General features: G+C 28.2%; 1 protein-coding gene across 2 annotated transcripts in view; it reads right to left on the bottom strand.

Annotated features, from left to right (window-relative positions):
* Positions 1-12,395, bottom strand: part of LOC129911080 (methylcytosine dioxygenase TET) — a 183,837-nt gene that overhangs the window by 17,336 nt on the left and 154,106 nt on the right. The gene's annotated exons all lie outside the window — the stretch shown is intronic.

Here is a 12,395-nt window from a genome sequence, read left to right as displayed (position 1 = left end):
AACTAAAAGGATAAATTAATATTCTTGAGTGAATATTGATTATATCCAATAACAATGGCGGCTTTAGGTTATCCACCCTGCATAAGCTAGGACATTGCTTTATTATAGACTTTTAAAAGAAATACAAGCTATTAACTAAAGTTTAATATTTCAATCTTCTAATGTTAAACCCGTCGCCGGCATCATCTACAAGGAATTAATTAAATATATATACAACGTTTGATGTAACGCCAGAAGCCCCATCATCTACCATACATAAACAAGGAGAGATGTAAATTCGAATTTATAGTGCTAATTTATTGCATCGAATAATTCACTATAAATGTTCTCAAATAACGATGCTTTTCATTTCAAAACCTAGCAGAGATGATGATGGTGTTAGGTTTGGTGTTGTTGGTGTGTGCAGAAGACAGCGACATCGTCGACTTGCAATTAACGTCATCTACCATTTTCAAATTTATAATAGGCAAGGATTTTCTCATTATACCCTGCATATATAGAATGTCCATCTGATGTTTGTGTGTTTGTGTATTTCGTTCTTAGATGATGGTGTTAGTTTTGTAAATTGAGGTGGTAATATATTAAGGTCATTAATAAGAGTCTTATTTCTTTGGTGTTATGAACTCTTTAGTTGATTATGTATGTGTAACCTTGTGCTAATACTTCTACTTAAGATTGAAGTTTTAAGTATTTGGAAAGGGATAACAAGTTACATACATATACATAGATTGACATAATTTTTATAATGAGCTTTACTGCAAAGCAAAATATATTTATCAAATGGGGAGGAATTTTGCAAACAATCGAATGTGCAAGGAATTAATTCAACTAAACTCAATATGCACCTGCTGAAATCTCTATATACAAAATTTTAAACATTTGAGAATAGAAAGTCACGCCCGTAATTTTTACTTTCTACACCAGTCACACTCTTGAAAAAAAAAAAACATATTTAAAAATGCAACATTTTGTAGGAATTTGATTTTGTAATCGAAAAACAGCTGCTTTTTTAATGTCACACCCGTAACACAAAAATTATGAGTAAGTCACACCCGTAACGATGGAATTAAACAGTAAAAATAAACGCTGGTATTAAATGAAATTTTTCATTAAACCAAACCAAATCCAAAAATAGAAAAAGTTATCTCAAGTCTTGTTTTTATTATACCCTAAAAACTGACATTTTGAAAGTAAAAGTGCCACTTCAAATTGCACTTTTCCATAAAAACAAAAAAATAAATAACTCAAATCTCAATTAAAATAATAAAAAAAAATACATATTTGAATCAAGAAAAAAAATATCTCTCTCACGACATATAGCCACTATACATACAACAGCAGAGAAGTGTCATGAAAATAAGTCTTTAATTAAACTGCCGTAAATTTATTATACCCATTAAAACTGGCAGCTAAGGAAAATAATAAAAACAAAACAAAACAACAACAACAACTTGAACAAAAATTATAAAATAGAGGAAAAATAAACAGAAAACCCGGTTATTGTCTTTTATTAAAACTGAATTGACTATGAACATAAACTAAGAAAGTAGGGGAAATACGTCCAAAATGACATACACGGCCAATATGACATAGCAGCCTTAACTTGAAATGTGTACCACATGTAACCCTACCTCCTATCTCAGTAGGTGAAACCAATGAAATTTGAAATTCAGTCAAAATAACAACTCAATTGACAGCCCTCAACCAAAAATATAAAGTGAAGTGTGTTTATAGGAGCTATTTCATGTTTTATGGGGTTGGACTAATTTTGTTATTTTGGGAGTTGTATGTAGCTTTTTTGAATATTTTATTGGGTATAACGACAGTTTACAATTTAAAGTTAAAAACTTATTAATATTTTTTATGAAGTCAGGGTTTAAAACAGTGTTTTGTATAAAAATGTGTCAAAACTACGATATGGACAAAATGACATACCCTACCTATGGCCAAAACGACATACCTTCAACTTCATAGAAATTGTTGTTGTTTTTTTAAATTTTAACTTTAAATATGTCAATGGGGTATAAGCTAACTTCCGACCGCCAATCATGGTTCAGGCGATGCGGGGGCCATTGAAGCTGCTAATGAAAACAAAATGGGCGGGTTTGCAAGATCAAAAACATTCGGTGTCCCGCTGGCTACATTAAGGTGAAGCATACTGGACACCAACAAATTTTTTAAGTCCTATACGAAGAATTAGGTGGATTCAAGTAAGCTTTCCTTTGAAAATCTACACTTGCCAACTAATTTTTGTATTTTTGCATATAAAATGTCATATGTCGTTTTGTCCATATGACTTATGTCATTTTGTCCATACGATATGGACAAAATGAATTTCGATACTTTTTTTTCAAAGTTTTAATTTATTTAAATTTTTTTATTTTTTTAATACAAAGAGTACTACAAAATGTTCCTAATATTATAAAGAATAAAGAAAAAATGCAAAGATTGTGTTATGCACCAGGGGTATTATTTTATTGACGAAAAAGCTTATGGTATGTCATATTGGACGTACTTCCCCTACATGAACTCGAGAGTTAAAACAACTCTTGAGTTTAAAACTCATTTTATATCTAAATGTATGTGTGCGAGTATAGTATATCCTAGGTACAGTTCGTCGTCGTCAGTTAGTTGGTCGTCGTCGATCCAACAACGTCCGACACAACACAGCATTGGTCTATGCTACATGGATGATGACTGGTTTATCTAGCTGTAGTTATCTTATATAATTAACCAGCTTCACTTACCTCATTTTATTTTTTTTTTTGTTTTTTCTTTTAAATGCAATTAAAAATAATGTATCTAATGTCCGGACGATAAAAAATTAAAGAAAAAATAACTCTCTGACAATTCCTCGAATAATAACGTAACGATAAACAAATGAAACGAAAAAAAGATGAAGAAGACAAAAAAAAAAAAAATATAATAACTCATTAAATGAAGCAATAAAAACAATTTCTAAGGATTTTTTGTCTATTGTTTTGAGCTTCTTTTATTTTTATGATATTTTATTTTATTTGGTTGTGACTTTTGTGTTGAGTTTTTTTTTTTTTTTTGTAATCATTCAAGTCTTTTGTAGGGATTATTATGGTTTGGGAAAGAAAGACAAAAAAAAAAAAAGGATGTCCATTAAACAATAAAAGAAAACAAAAAAAAAACTTATCTTCCATTGAAACGTAATAGACCAGTGCCAATCCGGTTTTCAGAAGGCAAAAGTTGAACAAATTATTAGCAGCATAAGGGTGGTGGAAAAATTTAGGATAAATGGTATATGAAAGGAGAAAAATAAATTGCCCACAAAAAAATTGGGGGAAAGGGGGTGGGTGGGCGAAAAAGTGGGGTGGGTGTCAAAAATCATGGTTTTTTACGATTTCTGTCAAAACTAGACGTTCTATCGAAAAAATTCAAATGCAAAAGTTGTAGGTAGTATAAATGTCTACAACTTTTACTCAAACAATTTTTTTCTATAACCTCAAAAATATTGGAAAAAATGCAAAAATACGATTTTTTGATTTTTTATTTTTATCTTTTACAAAAATTATTGGATTTTAACAAAACTTGGTTAAAAACTACTTTGTTATGTTTTCTATCTATTAAAAATGTTTTTTGAGCAAAAAGTGAGTTTTTGGATTTTTGACGAATTTAATTTGAAAAAATAGCCTATTTTTTAATCAAAAAAGTTACCGAAAAAATTTTTGATTTTTGAAAAGTTTGAAATGAAATTATTTAGATTAAAACCTATTATTTAAGATTGTGTGGAAAAACTATACTTTTGTTTTAGAAAATATTGAGAAAAATTGAAAAAAACAAAAAAACGATTTTTAAGATCGATTTTTCCGTAAATGACAGTAATATTGGCGAGAAATAATTTTCCATAGAAACTAAATTATACTTTTCTAATGGCCTTTGACCTTTTTAATTTGAATCTAGCATTAGAATAGCTCTAACGTTAAAAGTTTTTGAGATATTGAATTTTGAACGTCCAAAACACTATTTTTGTGATATTTTGAATGGTAATATCTCAAAAACGTGATGTGATAGAATTTTTCTGACTTCAAATTCGAGCTCAGCGCACAAAAAACCATTAGAAAAATATACTTTGGTTTCTATAAAAAAAAACTTTTTGACTAGTGAATTCGTACAAGGCATTCGATTTTTTCTTCCCTGTTCGAATTCACTAGTCAAAAAGTTTTTTTATAGAAACCAAAGTATATTTTTCTAATGGTTTTTTGTGCGCTGAGCTCGAATTTGAAGTCAGAAAAATTCTATCACATCACGTTTTTGAGATATTACCATTCAAAATATCACAAAAATAGTGTTTTGGACGTTCAAAATTCAATATCTCAAAAACTTTTAACGTTAGAGCTATTCTAATGCTAGATTCAAATTAAAAAGGTCAAAGGCCATTAGAAAAGTATAATTTAGTTTCTATGGAAAATTATTTCTCGCCAATATTACTGTCATTTACGGAAAAATCGATCTAAAAAATCGTTTTTTTTGTTTTTTTTCAATTTTTCTCAATATTTTCTAAAACAAAAGTATAGTTTTTCCACACAATCTTAAATAATAGGTTTTAATCTAAATAATTTCATTTCAAACTTTTCAAAAATCAAAAATTTTTTCGGTAACTTTTTTGATTGAAAAATAGGCTATTTTTTCAAATTAAATTCGTCAAAAATCCAAAAACTCACTTTTTGCTCAAAAAACATTTTTAATAGATAGAAAACATAACAAAGTAGTTTTTAACCAAGTTTTGTTAAAATCCAATCATTTTTGTAAAAGATAAAAATAAAAAATCAAAAAATCGTATTTTTGTATTTTTTCCAATATTTTTGAGGTTATAGAAAAAAATTGTTTGAGTAAAAGTTGTAGACATTTATACTACCTACAACTTTTGCATTTGAATTTTTTCGATAGGACGTCTAGTTTTGACAGAAATCGTAAAAAACCATGATTTTTGACACCCACCCCACTTTTTCGCCCACCCACCCCCTTTCCCCCAATTTTTTTGTGGGCAATTTATTTTTCCCCTTTCATATACCATTTATCCTAAATTTTCCCACCACCCATATGCTGCTAATAATTTTTTTATTTTCAAAAATTATTGGCACTGGTCTATAACAGCTACTGATGCGCTAGATTTTTGTCTTCCTTTAAAGGTTAAGTGATCTTTATCGGAATATTTGCTTTATTTTTTGTTTTCTAATTTTTTATGAGTACGAGTAGGTATATGTATGTACTTCAGAGGGCGGTTAAGTTGGTTGATGATGTAATAATAATAAAATATCTTTAGCAGTGCATTCATTAGCTATTAAATAACAATAAAACAATGACATAATGAACGACGATAAATGACTTTTGACTATACTTTTGGTGTGTTTTTGTGTGTGTTTTTTTTTTCATTTCATTTTTTCCATCATAACTTCTGATCTACTCATCGTAATAAGATAATTAAGGTATCGTTGGAAGCGTCTTGATAATACGTTGGTTATAAGCTACAATAGCGCCCTCTAGAGGCAAAAGTCGGAAGTTAAATAAAAACTAAGTTAAATAACTTAAACCCCACTACTCCTAAATCACGTTCTAAAAACTATGACAAGTAGTAATTGCGAAAAACGATATCCCAACATTTTTGTATGGATTAATGTGAAGTCATAATTTGCCGGAAAAGTTTCATTGTGAATGAAAATCTATGCAATTGATTATAACAATAAATTTATTTAAGATTATCTTGTACAATTACTTTTAGTACCTATGTACCTACTTTAGAAACAATTTGTTGCAATAATGAGCCAGAACGAAGAACATTCATTAATTTCGTACTAACAATAGAAAATATAATTATAATCAAGTCAAAGTCAAGAAATCATGGCTCAAAAGTTATGATTAAAGAATAAAACAAAACAACAACAAAAAAATCAAAATGAAAAGGCAACGATCTGCAACTATCGTTATGATGATCATTTTATTTTAAAAAGTGGTAATATTCTTACTTCCTCTCTTAAAAATGCACATAAAAGAGAAATATGAAATTCAAGTAAAAACATTTTTATCGATTCTTCATCGTGGATTTAATAAAAGCAAATAAAGGAAAAAAAAAACACATTTTCAAGGTTCTTATTGGTTTTCTTTGTTTTTTTAGTTTTGTTTTTAAACTTTAAATGATGCATTCTGATCGAAATCAATGTTCGTTTAAATTAAAAGGATTTTGCCCTGTCTTCTTTTTTTTCTCTATTTCTCATAATATGACTGTATGCAGGCAGAAGAATATAATAAAAGCAAAAAAGAACAACAAAAAAAACATAATAAACAACAAAACAAAACCAATCAAGGACAAACAGAAATTGAATAAAGAAAAAATACAAAGGAAACAAAAATTGCAAAAACAAAAAGAAAAAATAATCAAAATAAAAGGAAACTACGCGAACAACAAAACTCAATTATCATCGATTAAATTAATTTACATTTTCTTATTTTTATTTTGTTGTTTTTGTATTTTCTTAATTCACTCCAAGTTCTAAATTTAGTTGTGTATACGAAATAAGATAAGAATATGCAAAAAAATGAGAATTGCAACAACAACAAGACGAACAAAGAGAAATATTGTATAAGGTTTTGCATTAAAGTGTTGAGGTTTAAATTCTTTTGTGTGAAATATTTTTGTATAAGAGAAATAAAAAATGCATCCTTTTTTTTGGAAGTTTTATTCAAATCAAAGAAAACATGTCCAGGGTCATCATAATTAATTATTCTTTTTTTTAATTTATTTTTTTTTATTTATAAAAAAAAAAAAACAAATATCGCAATAATTAAGGAAGAGGGATTATTTGAAGATGAACATGAAACCGCATTTTTTTCTGGAAGGACTTTTTTTATACACAATTTGAATGTTTGCTAATTAACTTTATTTCGATTTATTTATTTTTTTTTCTTTATCAATTCATAATTTCTTTGAACTCATTATTTACATGAAAGTGGTGATTAAGTAATTTTATTGGCACATGATGTTAATAAATTGTTTATTTTTATAATTTTCGAGGTTTTATGATGAGGTTCAATCACCTTTTTATAAACCAAGATTTTCAGTTTTTTTGTTTATTTTTTTTTCTTTGGTTTTTTTTTTTTTTAAGTACATATCTCAGGTACGTTATATTTTAATGAGTTTCTCTTCTTTTATTTTCTTTCTTTTTTTATTTTAAGAATGATTATAATGTTCACGCTATTTTATATATATGCTTTTCAGCGTGTTATTTGTGATTAAATTAAATTAATTGTAATGCAAATTAAGGAAGTGATTTCTTTTTTTCATGGTGTTTATCATTATTGTTGTGTTTATCATTTCTCAACGTGAGAAATAAAAAAAGAAAAAGTTTTGTTTTCCAGAAAATTTGTAGGTATTTAAAAAAACAAAAAAAAAGTTTTCTTTGCGAAAGATGATGAATAGCTCCTCAAAGCTCAATTTATTACATACAAATTTTAAGCAATTGTAATATTATTGTATTTTTTATTTTTAATATGGCATCGACTATTTTTGAAATCTTGTTTTAGGTGTTGAAATAACTACAAAAATGCATACCAAATTAATTCAATTTATTTGTTTTTTTTTTTTTTTTTTTTTTAAAAAAAGCGCTCAGAAAATCTTGCAGTTTTCCAATAAGAAGATTCGGACAAAGTATCCTTGAAAGATAGAAGCTGACAGACTTACAGGTTTGTTATCGCTGTAAATCTAGCTCTTTGTAATATTAATATAAGTTTGTTAATTCTCGCGCAAAAATTCTCTACTGTATCAGGATTTTTGTTTTGATAATATTATCTTAACCTCGCATTTTGTCCCATTTTCTCAACAAATTGAATAACAAAAACAAGCCAAATTACTTAACAAAACATATTTATTTAATAGATAAAATAATCTTTACGAACAAAAATCTAACGAGGGAGAAAAACACTTTTAATGAGAATTTATGACCGTTGCAATGATAAATACACTCGATGCAACCATAAAATACACTGAAATAAATAATGAGGGCAATTATATATGAGAAATAAAATACTTTTACTGTGACATAACTTTTTTAAATAAATTGATTGATTTTAATAAAAAATTCTGTTTTTTCTAAAAATGAAATCGAAACATATTTTAACGCTTTAGCGGAGGCATTTTCTACAAGAGGCGGATCTGAAATTTCTTTATTTTTTTGTGTGAATCACTAGATATCGTTTTTTTTTTCTTTTAAATAAAATAATAAAAAGGTAGGTACCTAAATAGAGTATTTAAAATATTCCTAAATACTTTCTCAAAATTGTAAAATAAGGATATATCTAATTTTTTTCAGTGTATAGTACATTCATACTTGATAGAAATGCTTCTTACTTTTGCTTGCATTGAAATAAAAAAAAAAAAACATTATTTATGTACATAGTATCTATTATGTTCTGTAACAAAAAAAAAATATGAGAATATGTATAAAAATATAAAAATGCAGAAATGAGAATTTCATAACACACACGTGAAATAGTGCAACTTAAAAACAACACAAAACTACACCCAGAAAGACTTTATTTATGTGACACTCTTGCCGGATGTATTTTCCTCTTGTATTTTTGTATCTACTATTTTTTTTTGCATCTAAAGAGTTAGGTTTCTCGTTGTGTGCTGCTGTGCTGCCGCGCATCTTTGAGATACATTGGCCCCCATCTTCTTCTTTTGTTTTTTTTTCTATCTATTTTTCTGTGCAGATTGTTATAAATGTTTATTTTTTGTTTTTGCAATTTTCTTCTTTTAGAATTGGATGATTCAACCGTGTGTATAAAACTAAGATAGAAGAACAAGAAGTAGAAGTAGTACATTTTATTATGGCACAATTGCAATAAATTAGAATAAAAAAAAAAATAGAAAAGAAAAACACATTTCTTTTTCTTTTTAAAATGTGAGATGGAACAAAAAAGATACAATTTCGTATCTTCTATGTGATGTTCCTATTTTTATATCTAATTGAATTTAATGACAAAAAATAAAATAGAAGAAGCAGAAAAAAATAATAAATGATTATTATTATTTCAATGAAATAACAAATTTATCTTTATAACATAATGGCGGCTATGGCAGCGTTGGTGCTGTCCCCATTCATTTTATTATTTTTTATTATTGTTTTTCGTGTGTATCTTGTATCTTAGAGTTTTCATTTTGAGACATATAGTCGTACTTAAATTTCAATTGTAACAAACTGCAGCGGTAGATGATGGCGGCCAAAGTGTATCTTAAAATGTGTATCTACGATAGTAGTATATTTGAATTATTATATTGAAATTTTCCGTTACTATTCCTCCAACGTGAAAGATTTATTAATGCACATAATTTGATTTATTATTTAAGGAATTTTCATTAAAAATGGGAAAAGAAAAAACTGAATATTGTGTATCCATTGACAAACGAGCTCATATATTGTGTGTATCTGAGAGAGTGATAAATATATAAATTGTAAATTTTCCAAATTGGAACTTTATTTTATGTTGTTTTATCATCAAACAAGACGATTTATAGTAAACTTTATGAAAATTTAATTTGCAATTTTCCATCCACAATATACAAACACACACACTATACACACACAAAGAATATTATAAAAGGGGGGTTTTTTGGTATAAGAGAGTTAGGGGAGAGGTACCTCTCCCTACACATAAAATTGACGAATGGAATGGGGTTTTGGGAAGATTTTATGATATTTTAAGCACGTAGTATACAAAAACATTTTTGTTCCAGTAAGGTAGGTAAATGTTGAAAATAAATGAACGCATTTTCTACCAACAAGCCAGGATAATTTCGTTTCATATACCTCTCTGCTACCTCATGGCCCACTCTTCTTGTTTAAAATGAGCACCGTTGTGTAGTTTAGTGGCAGTGGAAGAGAGAGTTTGGTTTGGGTTGGGTTGGCTGGCTCATTTGTACAAAGCTTTCAAATTGAAATTTGCATAAAATCCTAAACTAACATTATTCATTTTCTTTTCATAATGTAAAGCCTGGGTCTTTGCAGCGCAACCATCATCCTCTCCTCTATACTATTTCTCTTTCTAACTCTATACAGAAATTGTATAATGTACATAACCTCCATATAATATATATAAATGCTTTCTAGATTGATAGTTGGGGGGGTTTGGTTGTGAGAAGGGGGTTTTGGGGGGCAGTTAGAAAATGAGGATAGAAGAGGGTAACAGACGAAAATGGTTATGGAACATGCGACAGGACTCTCTTTTCGATCGATCGAGAAAACATCATTTTGGGACAAATATATACAACGACGAGGCCATATCATCAGAAAACTTTTATATATACATACATAGAATGTAGTATACAGGGTGTCCCAAAAGTAATGGATCAAACGAAATATGCTTATAGGCCAACTTAAGGGCTCTCAGAATTTGGTAACTTGTTCATCCCAAATCCTAACGGTTTTCAATTTAATGCAATTTTTGTGAAATTTCGAAAAATCCCGACTTTGCAACAGTATTTTGCTTCCTCCGCTCATAATTGGTTTTTGTTTTTTACAACTCTTTCACTAAAACATTGCCTAATAATAAGAATTAATTAATTAATCAAAATATTTTTTATTTCATACGCCATTTCGCTGCAAATTAATTAACAGTTCCATGTTTTATAAAAACTCAATTTCTTACTTTTATTTCAGAGCAACATCCCGAAAAAAAATTGTAAGGTGTGTCACTGGTTTATTATTTTAAAAACTTGCCCTGTTATTGCAGTTTTCAAAAATGTATAAAAGTTTCCAAAATTGAAATTAGAACGAAAGATATTACAATTTGAGTGCTAAAAAACAGGGGTTTTCAGAGCAAAAAACAAACAAAAATCGAGGCTTTTATTCAAAAAGAAATAAACAAACAACAGTCGACAAAATTTGTTTATTTTTCTTTGTTATTTTTCTCTGAAAAGCCCTGTTTTGTTGCATTTAAATTGTAATATCTTTCGTTCTAATTTCAACTTTGGAAACTTTTATACATTTTTGAAAACTGCAATAACACGGGAAGTTTTTAAAATAATAAACCCGTGTCACACCATACAATTTTTTTTCGGGATGTTGCTCTGAAATAAAAGTAAGAAATTGAGTTTTTATAACACATGGAACTGTTAATTAATTTGCAGCAAAATGGGGTATGAAATAAAAAATATTTTGATTAATTAATTATTTCTTATTATTAGGCAATGTTTTAGTGAAAGAATTGTAAAAAACAAAAACCAATTATGAGCGGAGGAAGCAAAATACTGTTGCAAAGTCGGGATTTTTCGAAATTTCACAAAAATTGCATTAAATTGAAAACCGTTAGGATTTGGGATGAACAAGTTACCAAATTCTGAGAGCCCTTAAGTTGGCCTATCAGCATATTTCGTTTGATCCATTACTTTTGGGACACCCTGTATAAACAGAGATGAATTTATGTATATTAAATCAAAAATAGAAATTCTAAAATTGTGGTCTCAAAAATTTGTGGCTTTGGGTTTTGTGTCATTGAGGCGAAGAAGAAAGTTATTGACACAGCTTATGTTTGCAATTTATATAAAATGTAAATCACATGAAAATTTTTCGTTCCTATTCCTATCTATATCCATTCCATATAGGAACCAACCTAACCTACCTCGATTGCTCTTGCCTTTTTCTGATGTGCATGATGTTGTACGTATATGATATTTGCATTTAAAATGATGCAATTAAGAGCAATTTGTTGAAACACAAAAGGTTTTTGAAATTTTCCTAGAATTTGATTAAAATTTAATATTCAAAGCCAATTTTTTTTTTGTTTTGTGAATCAACATAGTTAAGAAGAAACAAAAGAAATTACATACATATTTGACTTTGTTTATAGCAGCAGTAGGAGTTTGGTTTCAACTATGATGATTGACAGTCATTTGACAGTTGGTATTTTAAAATGAAAGGTTTCTTCGAATTAAGGATTAACTTAAATGTATCTAATTTATGCATGTCTAAATAAATGATGACGTCACTTAAAAAAAAAAAACTATTTTGAAAAATATTTTTTTTTTTTTTTTAAGAAGAATTTTATTTTTGTTTCTTCAAGTGAAGTTTTTTGAATTTTCTACATTTTGTAGACTTAGGTGGAGACTTTCATGTAGCGTCATGGCATATGTTATTCACATTCAGTTTCCTAATAGAAAATCATTTTTGAAAAAATTGTAGGGGAGAGTGGGGCTAAATGTAACAGGGGTAAGAATTAACAGCTAAATAAAGCGATGTTCCTTTCAATATTAAGAAACGCGTAAAGGAGAAAAATGCTCAATTTTTGCATATCTACCGGCACATTTTCTTCAGATGAAGATTAGACGACAGGGTGAGAAGTTACACTAGTGGTGCCCAAAAAATGCATGTTTG

The sequence above is a fragment of the Episyrphus balteatus genome, chromosome 2, assembly GCF_945859705.1.
Source record: "Episyrphus balteatus chromosome 2, idEpiBalt1.1, whole genome shotgun sequence".
In the NCBI taxonomy this organism is placed as follows: domain Eukaryota; kingdom Metazoa; phylum Arthropoda; class Insecta; order Diptera; family Syrphidae; genus Episyrphus; species Episyrphus balteatus.
The sequence above is the reverse complement of the archived record's forward strand: the minus strand, read 5'-3'. Positions and strand labels throughout refer to the sequence as shown.